Below are 19,343 nucleotides of genomic sequence, written 5' to 3'. Positions count from 1 at the left end.
TCCCAGATTCAGCTTTGTTGATAGAGAACCAAGTTTGCACTGACAACTTAGAGATCATAGTTTCTTATGCCATGCTTAATTAGCTAGGAGCTTATAATGGTTTGTCTTGAATGCCAACATTGATTTTGAGATGACTATGATGTAGTATAATAGGATGGTATTCTCATTTGAATGATTCAAGTGGATTGACTTGGCGCATGTTCATGCATGTAGTTCAAACAAAATCAACATAGCCTCTATGATGTTCGTGTTCATGGTGATTTATATCCTGCTCATGCTTCCACTCAATGTTAGTCAAACTCTTTGCATCTTGATGACTGTTGTCGCTCTCTAGTTGGTCGCTTCCCAGTCTTTTGCTAGCCTTCACTTGTACTTAGCGGAATACTTCTTGCGCATTCACTTCCATAAACCCAAATGTTTTTTCATGAGAGTCCACCATACCTACCTATTCGCGGTATCTACCTGTCGTTCCAAGTAAATTTGCATGTGCCATTCTCTAAACCTTCAAGAAATAATCTGTTTTGCATGCCCGAACTGCTCATGTGGTGAGAGGGGGCTATTGGTATCTTCCATGTTAAGCGTGTTATCCTCGACATGTGTTTATTCACCGTCATTCACGAGAAAGGGGCCGGTAATTGGAATGCCCAGTTCCACGCTTAAATGGAAAACATAAATGTAAAACAAGACTCCCCTGGATTGATGTTACTATGGACGGTACCCGAGGATTCGGCATGCCGTGGAGTGTGATTGATTGGTGGTGGGGGAGTTAAAGCTTTACTTTTCTGCTTCGGAACCGCCTATAGCATGAGTAGCATGGAAGATATTGTGATCTCTTGGTCATTAAGTTGACAATGAAAGCATGCCACCCAAACTTATTATCTATGTTTTCAAAGCTTGAGCTCTGGCACCTCTACAAATCAATGCTTCCCTCTGCGAAGGGCATGTCTATTTATTTTCCTGTTGAGTCATCCTCTTCTTATATAAGCACCAATTAGAGAGCACCTTTGTCATTTTTATGCTTTGCTTTTGATTGATATTGAGTATGACTATGACTGGATCTTTGCTGCTATGAATTAAAATGTTTAGTCAGCCCTTGATCTTTGAAAGTGCTCTGCATTTATGTTTTGCGGTCTTAGAAAGAGCTAGCGAGATACCACCTATTCATATTGCTTCATGCTTGTTTTGATTGAATTGTTGGTATCTGAAACTCATTATTATTTGCTCGCTAGCTGATTATGCCATTGATATTAGTTTACCGTGAGACCTATGTGTCACTTGCTTATGTGGTTAACTTGTGATCTTGCTGAAATTCTGGTTATGAGTTAGACATAGTTGCAACAACAAGATCAAATAGAGTTTGTCACAGTTCTTCTTTCTCTTTCAGTTTGTCAACTGAGTTGCTTGAGGACAAGCATGGTTTCAACCTTGGGGGAGTTGATACGTCTCAATCGTATCTACTTTTCCAAACTCTTTTGCCCTTGTTTTGGACTCTAATTTGCATGATTTGAATGGAACTAACCCGGACTAACGCTGTTTTCAGCAGAATTGCCATGGTGTTGTTTTTGTGCAGAAATGAATGTTCTCGGAACGTCCTGAAAATTTACAGAGAATATTTCTGGAAAATATGAAAAATATCTGCACAAAGATCCACCGGAGGGGACAGGCCAGTGGGCCACAAGCCCTGTAGCCGCGGCCTCCCCCCTGGCCACGACTACCAGGCTTATGGGGCCAACGTGGCTCTGCCGCCCCCAATTCCAGCGCTATTTATTCCCTTTCGTCCCGGAAAAAATCAAGAGAGAAGAGTTCATTGCGTTTCACGATCCAGAGGCGCCGCCACATCCCGTTCTTGCCCTGGAGGGCAGATCTGGAGTCCGTTTTGGGCTCCGGATCAAGGAGATCGTCGCCATCGTCATCATCAACCTTCTTCCCTCTCCAATTCCATGAATCTCTTCATCGTTCGTGAGTAATCTATTCGTAGGCTCACTGGGCAGTGATGAGTAGGATGAGATCTATCATGTAATCGAGTTAGTTTTGACGAGGTTTGATCCCTAGTATCCACTATGTTCAGAAATTGATGTTACTACTACTTTGCCATGCTTATTGCTAGTCACTAGGGCCCGAGTGCCATGAATTCAGATCTGAAATTATTATGTTGTCACCAATATATGTGTGTTTTAGATCAGATCTTGCAAGTTGTAGTTACCTACTATGTGTTATGATCCGGCAACCCCGGAGTGACAATAACCGGAACCACTCCCGGTGATGACCATAGTTTGAGGAGTTCATGTGTTCACCAAGTCCTAATGCGTTGGTCCGGTTCTTTTTTAAAAGGAGAACCTTCGTATCCCGTAGTGTCCATAGGGACCCCGCTTCCACGGGAGGGATGGACCATAGATGTCAGGCAAGTTCTTTTCCCTAAGCACGTATAACTACACACGGAATGCATGCCTACATCACATTGACGAACGGGAGCTAGCCACATATCTCTCCGTGTTATAACTGTTGCATGATGAATGTCATCCAACAAATCACCGATCCATTGCCTACGAGTTTGTGCCACTGCTACTGTTACTTCCTTTGTCCTCCTGCTGCTACCACTACTGTTGCCACTACTGTTACTTGATGTTGTTGTTACTTGCTACTGCTGCTACTTGCTACTGCTGTCACTATTGATGTTCCTTGCCACTGATGTTACTCGTTACACTGCTACTACCTGCTACAATACTTTACTGGCGCCATTGATACTTCAGTTAGGAATAATCTGCCGTCAACAGATTCTTTCCTAGCACGGTTGCTATCATACTACTTTTGCTGCTTATATCATGCTTGCAAATACTAATCTTTCAGGTGTGGTTGAGTCGACAACTCAACTACTAATACTAGAGAATATACTTTCACTCCCATCATGTCGAACCAACAAATTTGGGTTGAATACTCTACCCTCGAAAACTGTCGCGATCCCACACGCTGGTGCGCCATTGCAAGACAATTGCTAATTGTTGAGCAACTGGTAGCATAGTTCTTGGCGAATCTTCGTTGACTCCTTGATGAAAAGGTGCGTCAAAGTGTCGGAGGAGAGACTGAAGTAGGTTTGAAACCTTAGTGGCATCCCGTCCTCTGAAGATGGGTTGAGTGTCCAACTCCCGTCTCTCCCATCCTTAATAAAAGGTAGGTGACGAGTAGCTGGCTCGTTAGCCATCTCAGGAAGGATGTCGCGGAGACGCACGAGCGCCTCTCATGCGGCTGTCTCCACTGCCAACATCAGATCCTCCATCTGTGGTCCTTCAAAGAAACAACTGGTTGGGGATTCATTAGCCTTCACTATCACATCCACGTGATATTCCTTGGTGTCGGCGTTGACCCAGTGCTCGTGGTAGAGGAAGATGGGCGTGCGACGTACTTGACACTTCTCGAGGCTATCTCCCAAAAGTAGGGGAAAGCCCATCTCGAGAAGCATCTCAGGTACGGCGGCTATCTACAAAGATGTAGGGGAGAGGGTTAGGAAGATTTAGTGGGTGTAGAAAATCTCAGGTAAAGACTAGGTGCACTAATCGTCTCGGCTATCGTCCATGCTACCTAAGGCTTCCTATAGTTAGTATGGCTATGATACCAGCTCTGTGGGGACCCCGACTTATGAGTCGAGATTGCCGAATGAACATGCTCAGTGATCCCAGAGATGAATGCTCACCAAACACACAGATGCTGAATAATAAGCGTCTTACATCCAAGTACCGACTTATTACATCACGTGACTGGATGGTCAAGTTCACAAGGGAGGGCCTAGAAGGCCAAATCAAACCGATACAACTAGCGGCGGAAATCTTGGGGCTAAGCGGGTGCCCATGCCATCAGCCTACACCGACAGGCATTCCGACTGGGAAGCGTCCTAGTTCGCAGGGCCGCCTCCGAAGACGTACTCTTCTCCTAACTCCGGTCCTTCCATGTCTGGTCAATAATATAACCAGTGGCAAGCCAACGAGTACTTTTGAATGTACTGCAAACAGCCCATGATATGAACAATGCAATTAAAAGGATAACAGGTGTCGGTGCATTAAAGACTGGGTCCCTAGTGCCCCAAACTTGTGCACGGGCGCGAAGAGCCCCTGCCGACAAAGCATTGCAAGATCCAGTCAAGGTACAACCCCCAAGATTATAAAGGCCTGGGCAAGCCTGCCTTGCCGGGAAGATGACCAAGGCCACGCCCATTTGGTGGGAGTGATGAACTCACCAAGTACAAGACCCTGGCAAGATCCCTTGCCGGGATGATGACTGAAGCCCCCGGCAATGTCCCTTGCCGGGACGAAGACTCAAGGCCCCGGCAAGCTCCTTGCCGGAATGACGGGCTTGGACACAAGTGGGCAACCGCCCTTGCCACAGTGGCACCGCCCCCAAGTGTCAGTGCTTTCCGCATGCGCCAGCGCAGCGTCCATGTGTCGAAACACCTGGATACGTGTCTTCACCAGCACATCGATGACAAGGACAAGACGTGCATTAAATGCACCTGATAGCGGTCGATGGATAAGCACCGCCCTAGGTTCACTTTAACTCCTCGTGAACCTACCATCGAGCACTATAGGTGACCCCTTTGCCTATAAAAGGAGGCCCTTAGCTCATTTCGAAGGGGTTAGACTCTTTTGACATTGACCCATAAGACGGACATCAACGGTCACTGTAACAATCGACAACAAAACACTTAATACAACCAGACAAGCATGACATAGGGTTTTACACGTAAGCGGCCCGAACCTGGGTAAAAAGGCGGCTTGCCAGGGGCTGATTGTTAGCTCTGCTCTTTACGTCACCTCTCCCCGCCCTATGATCACAAGGGTTTCAGGTTGATTCACATAGGTGTCGATCTCGCATCGCCGACATCTTTGGCGCACCAAGTTGGGTGTGTGGAGTTTTTCGCGAATATGAGCAAACTCAGCACCGGATTCTTGGAAGTTTGGGCGCTGTGCTGCAGTTCCCCGAAAACGGGGTACTGCGGCGGACGCTCTGTTCTACTACGGCTTCCCAAGGCCTGCGCGAGCGCGTTGCTACAGGAGCGCGAGGCTGGGAGGCGAAGGCTCCAAAGGTGGCGCCGTCAGGCCGATGCGTCACTCGGGGCCAACGCGCAGCTGTCATGTGCGTACCTGGGAGATTCACACAGTCTCCGGTGCATACTTCGGCGGATGCACCTCTGTAGAGTGATGCATAGTCATTGAGGAGGCGCAAAATGGTACCAAAGCCCCGACACGCACTCCAGCGTAAGTGTTGTGCCCATGATAGCGTCGTATCGTCTCCCAAGATGCGCTCAGGGGCTCCGCAAGCACAGCCTAGCAAGAGAAAAGTAAAGGGGTTACACCCTGGCCAACTTTCTCTCCAAACGATGGTCGCGGACTGTCGTCAAGAAGTCTTTGCCAGAGAAAAAGCTGACGGGAGCGGTAATTTTCTGCTTGTCGGAAACTCCGACGCCATGGCAAAAGATTCAAGCACCATGCAACCACGGCATGAGCAGATAAGTTCTAAGTTTAAGATTCAGATCTGAAGTAAATAGATTCTCTGTTTTCCGTGTAAAAGTTTCCAATCTTTGTGTGTGGAGTCTACGCATACAGGGACCTTTCCAAAGATCATCGCACCTTGTCTTTGTTTCGAACTCGTTCAAGCGACCTGAACGGCTACAGAGCGCCTTCAAAGTGTTTCGAACCTGATCACCAAAGCAAGCAACTACGTAGCGCCTGATTTCATCTCAAGCCGCGCTTGGCGATTTCTATGGTTGCACTGAATGCGGCAAGGAGCCTTGCCAGTAGTTGCCCGCAAGCTCCCAGAGAACCCAAAGACGAATCATACAAAGAATAGAATCAGAAAAAGGGAAAATAATATTTTCATTCATTTGAATGGGTACATTTGACTCCACTTACAAAGTGTTGTTATCCTAACCAAAACACTCTGTGTTTTGACGAGGATCAACCTACACAGAGGAATTGCAGTTAATGAAGACAAGGTGCGGCAAAGCCCGTGGTACATCCATGCTGGCTCCCGCGGGACCAGCGTTGTACCGGCGGAAGCGGGTTCGGCCTCGTCAAGCCGTAGGAAGGGGCGACAGATCCAGTTGAGATCCCCCCTTCCAAGGAGAGGGATGGCGTGACCGGGTCGTGCTAGTGCAGGAAGCACTCAGTCCTAGCTGGGGGAATCGCCTTCTAGTTCGATTCCCCCGGGCTTGGGATTAGGTCCGGCACCGTTGCCATTGCCGCCCTCCTCCGCCGTCGATCGAAGAGGGGCACTCATTGCCGCTCGAGCGATCTTCGCTGCAGCCGAGAAGCACACATGGGCACCCCTAGAACTTGATGGACAACATGTCCGCCTCCGCTAGCTTGGAGGGGAGGACATGCCATTCCTCGAGGAGATGGGCGCGGGCGAAGGCCGTCCAGCCTCGCACGAGCAGCATGGAGGACCTCCACACGACCAAGCCTCGGGGAAGGCGGAGGCGCTGGAGTAGCGCTCCGCCTCCCTCGACCTCGACCTCCACGAAGACCGCGGCCCCTCGCCCTTCCTCCGCCACGGGCGCTCGAGTTGTCTTCCGCCGCGGCGCCCCCAGAAGCTATGGCATGATCTGGACGTGATCATTTCGCCTCCCTAGCGGCCGACAGTGGCCTACCCCGTCCCCTGACTATAGTTAGGGGCGAGCGCCACCTATAGACAGAAGAAGACTCTGAAGACCAAGATTGAGGAGTTGGTGGATTCAGAAGGAGTTGGGTGAGCAAAACCCCTGGCAAACCCTCCCAATTTATAGGACGGGGCGCGAGAGTTAGCCTGCTTTGTTCCAGAAGCCACCACCCCTCTCGCCCAATCGCTCGTGATCACGGGCGAACAGGGAACCGCCCTACTGCACAAATGCATGCACGGGGCGGGCCCAACCACTACTTCACCTTTTAAAGCCGCGTCTGCCACCTGTCCATCCATACTTGCGCATGCCACGCGTGTGGCAGAGGCATTTCAGGAGGTGGAGAGGCCACTCCGTGCACGACCCCCCACTTCGCGCGTCCAAGGCGCGACATGGGGAAAGCAACTGCCAGCTGATCCAACCACGAAAGCCCGTGCACCTCTTTAGACCTGGCCCAACAACGCTTCGCATGCGTGTGTGGCCCAGGCCCGGGGGCTCCTGTCGGTGCACTAAAGACTGAGGTCCCTAGTGCCCCAGACTTGTGCATGGTCGCGAAGAGCCCATGCTGGTAGAGCATGGCAAGACCCAGTCAAGATGCAACCCCCAAGATTATCAAGGCCTCGGAAAGCCTAACTTGCTGGGAAGATGACAAAGGTCGCGCCCATTTGGTGGGCGTGATGAAATCACCAAGTACAAGACCCCGGCAAGCTCCCTTGCCGGGATGACGATAGAAGCCCCCGGCAAGCTCCCTTGCCGGGACGAAGACTCAAGGCCCTCGCAAGCTCCTTGACGGGATGACGGGCCTGGCCACTAGTGGGCAACCGCCCTTGCCACAGTGCCACCGCCCCCAAAGTGCCAGCGCATTCCGCATGCGCCAGCACAACATCTAGGTATCGAAACACCTGGATACGTGTCTTCACCAGCACATCGGTGACAAGTACAAGACGTGCATTAAATGCACCTGACAGCGGTAGATGGATAAGCATCGCCCTAGGTTCAGTTTAACTCCTCATGAACCTACCATCAAGCACTGTAGGTGACCCCTTTGCCTATAAAAGGAGGCCCTTAGCTCATTTCGATGAGGTTAGACTCTTTTGACATTGACCCATAAGACGGTCATCAACGATCACTCTAAAAATCGACAACAAAACGCTTAATACAACCAGACAAGAAGGACGTAGGGTTTGACGCGTAAGCGGCACGAACCTGGGTAAAAACGCTTGCCGGGTGCTGATTGTTAGCTCTGCTCTTCACGTCACCTCTCCCCACCCTACGATCATAAGGGTTTCACGTTGATTCCTGTAGGTGTCGATCTCGCATCGCCAACAACAAGTAATATGCATCTTTGGTGGATAACATCTTATCTATGAATAAACTTGGTCATGGATATGCATCATAACTAGATGTTGATTTGAAGAATAGGTTACAGATATCAACATATCTGTCAAGGGTTGAATACTCTAGATTCACCCTATATGCCAAGTCACCAAACTTGGTCATATCATCTCTTTCATAATAACACCACACTCACACACACTTGGTTTATGCGGAAATGACTGGACGTAGTTTAAGCAGGATTACCCAACTGTCCTTGATTGTGGACACGGCTATTCGAATAGTTTCACCCTCTACAGAGGTAGTACGCTCGACCCACGAGATCCGGGAAACTTCTTTGTCATCCACGACTCGCAGTATATAACATACCCGAGGTAAGTACCCTATCAATGCCTTTTCCCTAACGATACTAGACAAAGAGGTCCACTCGATTGGTACCCAGCCCACATGTTGTACGTTGTACGAGCACCGACTCTGGACAGTATCAACCATGCGGGGACCAATGGTGTGCCTGGAACACGTAAAAACAGCATAGTCGCCCTACCTGGCATGACCCCATCACGAGAGTGACCACACATCACTCCCGCCACTAGTAATGTGGCTATTTGCTAGCACCGACCAGAGTAATTAACAAGCCCCGTCCCATAAAGGGGTAACGTGGTCGTACATGTATGGTTGGGACAGTCGACGCATCATAAATCTATTCCCATTTCCGAAACCATACTCACACAAATACACGATGCACCACTTCACTAAAAGTGGCCACCTAACTCATCATCACCCTCGGGCATTAGTGGCATCCGACGTTTTTTTATAAACCTTTGATTTATACCAATAATGCTCGTGCTACTATGCTTAGCTCTACTTGTCAACATGATATTAGCGTTACCCTCATAGGTGGTAGGATCATGATCAGGATGCAATTTCTCCGGAGGAGCCATCGGTAACATCACTTCAATGATTTACCAATACTTATGATCACATGCAACGGAATGTTTTCTCTACTAGCACACAATATAACATATGTTCAAAACATGGTCAAAGGGTTGCTTGCCTTGGTCAGCTAGGTATCCGGGGTCTTCGAGGTCTTCAAGTCCAACTCCTTCGTCACACGGGTTTTCTATGTTCGTAATAAATAAATACAATAAGTGGCTCACTCCAAAACAGATCACAAAGTCACTTTAAAAATGTTGTTTATTTCTGGTAAATCCATATTGTTATTTTGAAAATATTTGTCTCTGATTTTAGTGAAACAATATTTTTAAAATTAATATAACAGAAACAAAACTATTCCGAATTAACCCTTTTTATTATTATAAAACATAATAGTTGTTGCAAAAATTCATCCAATGGTTTTGTTAAATACTACACATTTTTGGAAAAATAACAGTGGAGGAATCATAATATTTCACTTATTAAATCTTTTTACAAAAATCATTTAAAATCAAGTTTTAAATAAAAGAAAAAAGGGCTACAAGCCCCTAGCCTGGGTTAGCCTGGGACTGGGCCGGCCCACTGGCCAGTCAACCAGCCTGCCCAGGCGCGCGCGCCGTCAGGTTTGAACCTGACGCGCGGGCCCATGCAGTTAGTGGTTGCGGGCAGCGGGGGAGAGAGAGATGCGCCACCGACAAGTGGGGCACACCTGTCTGGTCATCTTCTACCTCTGGCCAGAAAGGACGAGGAGCATGCCAGCGTGGCTACCGATGTCCTCGGGCCGTAACGATGACAGGAATGGGTCCGGCTTGTCGTCGCCTACCTGCTGGTGGTCGAGTTGACGATGGAGGGGCTCTGGTTCACCGGCGACGAGGTAGCCGCGGTGGAAGGGTTTCGGGTGAAGGTGGAGGTGGCAGCTACGGGCATGCATTCGCTTGGGGAAGAGAGGGGAAAGCTTCCTGGGTCACGGGGAGTGTTTTGGTGGGCACAGGGACGCGAGAGCCGACGTGTAGCCGGAGATCGACTAGAGCTCCGAGGCGGAGGGGCCTCGGTTGATCTCGAGCATCGGGGCTCTTCTCGCTCAATGGGGTGGCTAGAGAGGTGATTGAGGTCTCGGTGAGGTCAAGTGAGGCGTTCCGGAGTGAGGGGATGGGCTATTTATGGGCCCGCGACGGTGAACCAACTCGGGAGCGTCGGTGATCCACCGTGGCATGCATGGGGGTGCAGAGAGAGGATGGGGTCGAAACCACGGTCTCGAGACGTGGTTTTGGACCTCCAGGACTCACTGCAAGAGAGAGGGAGAGGAGAGGCGAGCTATTGTGGTCGCGCTCCTCTGGCGCTTCTGGTGCGCACGGGCACGCGTCGCACCGGCTCTTAGCATGGGAAATGAGGGGCCCTGAGGGCTGCCTGATGCAAAGAGGCTATCGGGGGAGAGGAGAGACACCACGGGGAGGATGGAATTGGCCGAGGTAGTTGCCCCCACCTCGGTTGCTCTCTGTAGCGGGCCCAGAGAGCATCTTTGGCATGCCACGGCATGTTGGCGTGCTCTTGGATGTCTTGGACGTGTCTAGCATGTCCTGGGCACTGGCTTGGAGATGCCGAGTGGATGGAGTCCCGTGGGAGCCTCGGCTGGTGAAAGAAAGGCAAGGAAACAGGTGTTGTCAGCCTTGAGCTTAAGCTTAAATTGGAGATTTAGGATTATCTATTTTGAACCAGAGAAGGGCCACTTGACTGGATTTAGGCATTGATGTCAGCCACCTAATCTATGAGTTTGGGAGAAAGGGATTGGATTTAGCTATGGTTTGGAGGGGTTTTACCCAACTGTCAGAAGGTGCTCGACAGTGGTTTGGGGTGGTTGCACCCACCACTGGATTTGAAACTTAATAGGATTGGGTTTGGTGCTAAAACATGGGGCTTCACTAAGTTTGAGCTCCATAGGGCAAGTTTAGCTTTGTAAACTTGAAAACATCCCTAAATGACCAGATGTGTTCCTTCCAAAGGGAGTGTGGGCACATCAAGTCTCACAAATCCCATTTTTGGCATGGAGTCTTCATTTGAGGTATTAGGAATTCCTGCAAAGTTTTAACTCCATTGGATAAACTTTGTTATGTAGAGTTGCTCTAACTTCATACTGGACAGAAGGGGTTTTGCAATTATTTAGTGACCTTATACACCTTGGATCAAGGTGAAACTTTGTATGGGCACCAAATATGGCTTAGGGATACCACTGGAATTTTCTAGGAATTTACTGAGAATATTTCCTTCGGAAATATTTCAAAATGTCAAAACAAACATAAAAGGTTTTCAGGGTTTTACTCAAATAATTGTATTATAAATAGGAGTTGAAAATCTTATGTATGGAAATTTCATGTCCTTCTAAGAATCTCCAAATTTTCTCAGATTTTTCTAAGGCAGAAAAGTATTTTTCCTTATAGGAATATCATTTCTGGCCTCAAAAATGGACATGCAAGTAAAATATGAAAATAATTCATAAAATAATTATTTTATGGTTTTGGTGAGCTATAATGGTTTTAGAACCAAATCACTAACTTTGGATAACAGCACTTCTTTCCATCAAGGACTTGTAGTGCAACCCAAAGCAGGGTATTGCATTAACCAGAAATAAGAAAAAGGTTTTTAAAGTAAACAGGTTAGGTGAAATATGGTTTTTGATATCACATAATCAAGCATACAAGCATACAATGACAAACATGGCGCTCACAACATTAGTTTTGAAAAAAAAAACTCAGATTTTTGAATTACAGAAAAAGTGATAGTGAAAACATGGTGTGACATTACAACCCCTCCAACTGGATCGACTCTCGCGACGACCGTGTCGACTGCGCCTCCGGTAGCTCATGTTACCACTGTTGTGATGCCAACCTCTTCGACGCTTTCATTTTCTATCCGACATGTCCCAGAGGATCAGACTGGAGTTGCAAAAGAGGCTATGATCCAAGTTGGGCTGATGATGCAGCGGACTAAGGAGGCGTTCGAGACCAGTAAGTTGGCGTATGATGTTGGCTCGATGCTACACGAGAACATCCGAGTAAGTTCCACTTTAAGTTAATTTCCGATTGAATCTTTTCAATCTTGTTTTCCGATTGAATCTTGTCAATCTTACTTTACACCCATTGGGGGTACACCGTGTAGTGTAGTACTTTGTCTTTATTCTAGTGGGGGCACGCTGAGTGAACCCACTGGGTGTTGTCCCCGAGACTGCTGTTGAATGCTTGCATCAGTAGGATTCTGAATTGGAGAGCGATGCTCCGTTTTTGACTCGGGTAGGCCGGACCTGGTCGAGTGGCTTTGTATCCAGTGGGAGCACGCTGAGTGCACCCATTGGGTGTAGTCCCCGAGACCGTTGTCGAGTGCTTGCCTCGGCAAGGGTCTAATTGGGAAACAATTGATATTTATTTTTGGTTGCTCGGTCAGGGAAGGCCTGGTCATGCATTTTCATCTCTAGTGGGGGCACGCTAAGTGCACCCACTGGGTGTAGTCCCCGAGACTGATGTCGATCGTTTATGAAGGGAATTAGTCTTAAGAACATGGGTGGGTGCGACAGGCCGCTAGTTGGTTGAATGAACTCTATTTATCCACTCGGAAGTACAAAAATAATAGTGTTGACTAAAATGTATTTCTTCACTCGAAAGTAGAAAAAATACTAGCATCGACTGAAATACACCAAGGTAGAATGAGAAAAGAACCAGATGCAGCTAGAGTAGATGCTTTGAAGAAGACGCTTGAAGACAAGGACAAAGTCCTTGCAAAGCTTAAGGAGAAGTACGAAGCTGATGAGCAGAAGCTCGCGGACTTTAGTAAGTTGGTAGAAGAAAATGCTAAACTAAAGAAAGAAAGAATGGAGTGGGGAAACAAGCTCGATTCCATGGCAAAGATGGGAAACACCGTGGAAAAGTTTGTGAAGGATTTCCTAGCGAATATGCTTGCGACGCTCATTGGTATGTTCTCTTCACCAAGTGAATATTTACGAACTTCGCCAAATGAAATGTTAGTGATGCTTCGTTTTTCTTCTTCCAAAGAATTCTACCCGGACTTTGAGAAGGATACCTTCGAGGTGGAACCGTACCTGGACCCCGTCAAGACCCGTGTCCTTGACGCCTTGGCTATAGATATGTACCGTCTCAACTGTCGCCTCCTGAAGGTTCAAGGGTACATCGCTTGACTGCGAGCTGCTGTGGGTAGAATTGTGGCATCAAGACACCTTTCAAGTTGATTTGGAGGCTATGATGGGTCACTTGGGTTAGATTCCTGTCACGGTCCAAGCATGGAAGAAGTCAGCCACGCGTTGTGGGGATGATCTCACCCTCTCACACGTCAGAGTCCTTTGCAAGGCGGCGAGGGAAGACAAGCTGAAGGCACTCCAAGTGGCGAACACGAGGAAACTCCAATCCAAAAATTTCATGGAGACTTTCATCAGCACTGCGACTTGTATTGCTGATGGAATTGATCTTGATACCTTCGTCGAGCCCGCAAGTCTCGGGGAGCCTTGACAAGAAACTGCGGTTACTACCAAAACTTAAATTCGCCTCGGTATGCCGAGTGGTTTATGTATCGTTTAAACTTCGTTCAGGTGCAGAACCCGAGTACTTTTTGGTTCCACGGATGATTTTGATCCGTGCCGAATTCTTTTGAACTTATCTGCTTCTGAGATTTTCTCGACTTTTGAACCTCTCGAGTGAATAGGTTGCTATTCATTCTGAAAAAGTTTTTGACTTAGGCGATTTACTCGCATCTAAGTCCCCAAGTGTAAAGTTTTACTTTCACCCGGAGTATATATTTACTTACGCGAATCGTGTTCACAGCTAAGCCCCCGAGTGTGAGAATTGTTCTTCACTCGGAGTATGTTTCGTACTTAGGCAAAAACTGGTTCGCCGCTAAACATCGAGAAAATAGTTTGTTATTCAATCGGAAGGGTTATTTAACTTAGGCGAATCATGTTCGCACTTAAGCCCCCAAGTGTGAGGATTGCTCTTCACTCAAAGTATGTTTCGTACTTAGGAGAAAATAGGTTCGCAGCTAAGCGTCGCATGAATAGTTTGTTATTCACTCGGAAAGGTTATTTAACTTAGGCGAATCAGTTTCGTAGCTAAACCCCCGAGTGTGAGGATTGCTCTTCACTCGGAGTACGTTTCGTACTTAGGCGAAAACTGGTTCGCAACTAAGCGTCGAGTGAATAGTTTGTTATTCACTTGGAAGGTTTTTTTTAACTTAGGCAAATCATGTTCGCAGCTAAGCCCCCGAGTGTGAGGATTTCTCTTCACTCGGACTAAGTTTCGTACTTGCACGAAAACTGGTTCACAGCTAAGCATCGAGTGAATAGTTTGTTATTTACTCGGAAGGTTTTTTTAACTTTGGCGAATCATGTTCGCAACTAGGCCCACGAGTGACAGGATTCCTCTTCACTCGGAGTATGATTTATACTTAGGCAAAAACTGGTTCGCAGCTATGCGTCGAGTGCATAGTTTGTTATTCACTCGGAAGGTTTTTTTAACATAGGTGAACCATGTTCGCAGCTAAGCCCCCGAGTGTCAGGATTGCTCTTCACTCTAAGTATGATTTGGGCGAAAAGCCGCTCGATCGGAATCAACATAAATTGAAGAAGTCATGACTGTGACAAGCAACATTGTTCAGCAAACTTCATGTGTTACATTAGATCAATAATTGAGCAAGCATAAAAACATTGGAGTAAATCTGCATTCCATGCACGCAGCTCGTCGATCGGTTTCTAGAGATTGTAGAGTCGATAAACTCCATTTTTCAACACCTTGGTGATGAGGAAAGGCCCTTCCGAAGTAAGAGTTAGCTTATGAGGTCGTTGCTGATCCACTCGGAGCACCACATCACCTTCGTGGAATGCACGACTCCTGACATGTCTTGAGTGAAAACGCCGTAGATCTTGTTGGTAAATTATTGACCAAATCGACGCCATCTCGCGCTCCTCCTCCAAGAGATCCACTCAATCTTGTCGTGCTTGCTCGACTTCATCTTCCGAATAGAGATCCACTAGGGGTGATTTATGGAGTAAATAACTCAGTAGAACGGCTTCAACCCCATACACTAAGAAGAATGGTGTTCGCCCAGTCGACCGATTCTGGGATGTCTTCAGACCCCACAGAACAGAAGGTAGTTCAGTCACCCAAGCGCCCGCGACATACTCAAGGTCTCGCAAGAGTCAACGCTTCAATCCTTGGAGGATAAGACCATTTGCTCCCTCAGCTTGGCCATTGGTTTTGGGATGGGCAACGGATGCATAATCCAGTCGGGTCCCTTGGTTAGAGCAGAAACGTCTAAATTCATCCGAGTCAAAGTTTGACCCATTGTCCGTGATGATGTTGTGCGGGACTCCATACCGGAATGTAATTTCTTTCGTTAATTTGATGGCTGTGCGGGAATCCAGCTTCTTGATTGGTTTAGCGTCGATCTACTTGGTAAACTTGTCGACTGCAACGAGCAAGTGTGTGAATCCACTGTGACATGTTCGTAAAGGTCTGATCATATCTAGGCCCCAGACAGCGAACGGCCAAATGAGAGGGATTGTCTTCAAAGCATATGCAGGTTTGCGAGACAAGTTGGAGTAGAAATGTCAGCCTTCACAACGATCAATGAGATCTTTGGCCATTTCATTTGCGCATGGCCAGAACAAGCTTGCTCGGTATGCTTTGGCAACGATGGTCCGAGAAGACGCATGATGTCCACAGGTCCCCGAGTGGATTTCTTCCAGAATTAGCTGGCCCTCCTCAGGGGAGATGCATCGCCGAGATACGTCGATAACGCTCTCTCTATAGAGCTGATCACCCATCACCGTGTAGGCATGCGACCTACGAACAATCTATTTGGCTTCATCTTCGTCTTGTGGCAACTCTCGCCTAAGATGTATGCAATGTACGACACTGTCCAGTTGGGTTTGATTACCAGAATTTCCATGATCAGATCGACGACTGCTGGAACATCGACTTTCGTTGGATTGGAAGCACTCATAGGTTTTGGGTTCTCTTCAGTGAAAGCGTCTTCTTGCACCGACGGGGTGTGCAAGTGTTCCAGGCACACATCACTGGGTACAGGTTTCCGAGTGGATCCAATCTTAGCCAATTCATCAGCTGCCTGGTTCTTCAGTCGGGGCACATGATGGAGTTCTAAGGCTTCAAAGTTCTTCTCCAGCTTCCTCACTGCATTGCAGTATCCTCTCATGGCGGGGTTTCTGACATCCCATTCCTTCATCACCTGGTTAACCACCAAATCAAAGTCACCGTATGCCATCAGGTGTCGGACGCCGAGTGAAATGGCCATATGAAACCCGTAAAGGAGAGCTTCATACTCAACCTAATTGTTGGAGGAATCGAAATGAATCTAGAGGACATAATTAAGCTTGTCGCCTTTTGGAGACACCAGCACCAGACCCATTTAACATTTTGGAGCCATCGAAGAACATAGTCCAATGTGCCAAGTGAATCTGAGCTGGCTGTTGTTGTTTTACCCACTCCGTCATAAAATCAGCAAGGGCTTGAGATTTCATGTCTTTCTTTGCCTCAAACTTGATGTCCAAATATAACAACTCCATGGAACATTTAGGCTCTCGACCTGTTGCGTCTCGATTGTAAAGGATTTCTGATAGTGGAGCATCACTGACGTTTGAGATAGAGTGATCTTGAAAGTAATGTGCCACCTTCTTTGCTGACAAGTATATTCCTTAAAGAAGCTTCTGGTAATGGGGATATCTTTGCTTCGAAGGGTTTAATACTTCTAAAATGTAATAGACTGGGCGCTGGACCTTGTAGGCTTTACCTTCTTCTTCTCTCCCGACTATCAGAACCGTGCTGATGACCTGAATGCTGGCTGCGATGTATAGGAGCAGTGGTTCTTTGCAGTGAGGAGCACCAAGCACCGGCTGGGTGGAAAGCAGAGCTTTGAGCTCTACAAATGTTGCTTCTGCTTCATCATTCCGATCGAACACATCTGATTTCTTCATCAGTCGGTATAAAGACAGCACCTTCTCACGAAGACGAGAGATGAACCGACTCAATGCTGTCAGACATCCTGTGAGTTTTCGTACGTTGTGCACCCGCACAGGGCTTTGCATTCGGACGATGGCGCCGATCTTCTCGGGGTTAACGTCGATCAGTCATTCGGAAACGAGAAAACTGAGTAACTTGCCGCCAAGAATGCCGAAAGTGCATGTGGCTGGACTTAGCTTGATATCATATGTCCTCCAATTAGCAAATGTTTAGCAGGTTGGAACCTTTGCGTGACTTGACCACAGTATCATCCATGTGTGCTTCAATGTTTCGACTGACCTGATCGAGAAGGCACTTCTAGATCATACGCATGAAAGTTGCATCGGCATTCTTCAGACTAAAAGGCATGGTGATATAACAAAAACACCCGAAAGGGGTGATGAAGGCCCTTTTTATTTCGTTTGGACCAAACAGACGCGTCTGATGGTAGCTAGAATAAGCATCAAGGATAGATAAATGCTCACACCCCGCAGTTGAATCGACAATTTGTTCAATGCAGGGGATCGGGAAGTGGTCTTTCGGGCAGACCTTATTAATGTTCTTGAAGTCGATACACATACGAAGGGATTTGTCTTTCTTGGGGACCATGACGACATTCCCGAGCCACTCGGAGTGGTCGACCACGCGAATGAATTTGGCCTCCAACAGTCGTGCCACCTCCTTGCCGATTGCTTTTCTCTTCTCCGCAGCACACCGTCACAAGCGCTCCTTGACCGGCCTTGCCTTTGATCCACTCTCAAGCGGTGCTCAGCCAGCTCCCTAGGTACAACCGGCATGTCAGCAAGCTTCCATGTAAAGATGTCCTAGTTCTCACAGAGGAAATGGGTGAGCTCAGCTTCCTATTTGTTGTCGAGTGTTGTGGATATGTTGGTCGGAGAAGAATTGGGATTTGTCGGGTGGACATGCACAGGTTTGACCTCGCCTGCCGACTGAAAAGCGGACTTAGAAGCAGGTTTCTTGGAGCGCATTAGGTCGGTAGGGTTGGCGTTCTTCCGATACTCTTCGAATTCAACTACAGCCATCTGCTTATCTGCAATTTTTTATCTTTGTTGCAAACACTCTTCAGCTCTGTGTCGATTGCCTGAAACAGTGATGAATCCTTTAGGCCCTGGCATCTTGATCTTCAGATACACATAACATGGTTGGTCCATGAAATGTGCATAAGTGGGACGACACAGAATGGCATGATATGCACTCTGGATGTCTACCACCTCGAACGTCAGCTTCTCCTTGCTAAAGTTCCTGTCGGAGCCAAAAACAACATCCAATGCGATCTGGCCGAGTGACTTGGCCTTCTTTCCTGTGATGACTCCATGAAATGAGATAGTGCTCTCGCTGAGTCGGGACATCAGAATGTCCATTCCCTTGAGAGTTTCTGCATACAAGATATTCAGTCCGCTTCCTCCATCCATCAATACTTTACGAAGCCGAACACCCTCCACAACTGGATTGACCACCACAGCCTATCGACCGGGGGTCAGAACATGAGTTGGGCGATCCGACTGATCAAATGTTATCGGGTTCTGTGACCACTTCAGGTAAGTCAGGAAAGAAGGCAATACCATGTTGACTTATCTATTGATGACCTTCAGTCGACTTTTGCTCTCTACGTAAGCAAAAATCATAAGAGTTGCTTGGACTTTAGGGAAATCATCCTTTTCTTCGTCGTGTTCCATTTCATGATCTTTTTCACTTGATTGACCCTCTTTGAACTCCGGGATCAACAATCGGCACTGCCGAGTGGTGTGATTTGGCAATATTAAATTTCCCTTTTTGTCTTTTTTCGTGTCGAATACACACGGCTGATCTAGAACATCCGATTGAGTCTTGGATTTCATGGGAGGAAACTCTGTCTTGGCCTTTCCCTTGTATTTTCCTGCCGCCAGAGCGGCTACTTCTGCTCGTGTAGCACTTTCAACCTTTCGCTTCTACTTCCGATTGGAATTGCCGTTAGTGTCGATTACTTTAACTTTGCTGCTATGGAGGCGGTCTTCTTCCTCCCTGTTAGCATAACGGGTTGGTATCTCTATAATTTTGCTCATTGACACATCGCCTGTCCGATCGAACTTCAGATACAACTCCGTATACCTGAGGCCTGCCTTAAAGACGCAGACTGCTTGATGCTCAGTGACATTCTCCACTGTGTGGTGTAGAGTGGTCCAGCACTGGATGTAATCATCCAAGGACTCATTCGGCTTCTGTATGCAATGCTATAACTCAGAAAGGCCGACAGGGCGCTTCCAGGTGCCCTCGAAGGTCTTGATGAACACTCGGGCCAAATCTGCCCAACAGTATATGCTTGAGGAAGGCAACTGATTTAGCCATGCACGGGCCGAACCATCTAGCATCAGGGGCAGGTGCTTCATCGCGTCATTGTCGTTGCCGCCGCCGATCTGCAC

The sequence above is a fragment of the Hordeum vulgare genome, chromosome 2H (genome assembly GCF_904849725.1).
Source record: "Hordeum vulgare subsp. vulgare chromosome 2H, MorexV3_pseudomolecules_assembly, whole genome shotgun sequence".
Taxonomy (NCBI): domain Eukaryota; kingdom Viridiplantae; phylum Streptophyta; class Magnoliopsida; order Poales; family Poaceae; genus Hordeum; species Hordeum vulgare.
The sequence above is the reverse complement of the archived record's forward strand: the minus strand, read 5'-3'. Positions refer to the sequence as shown.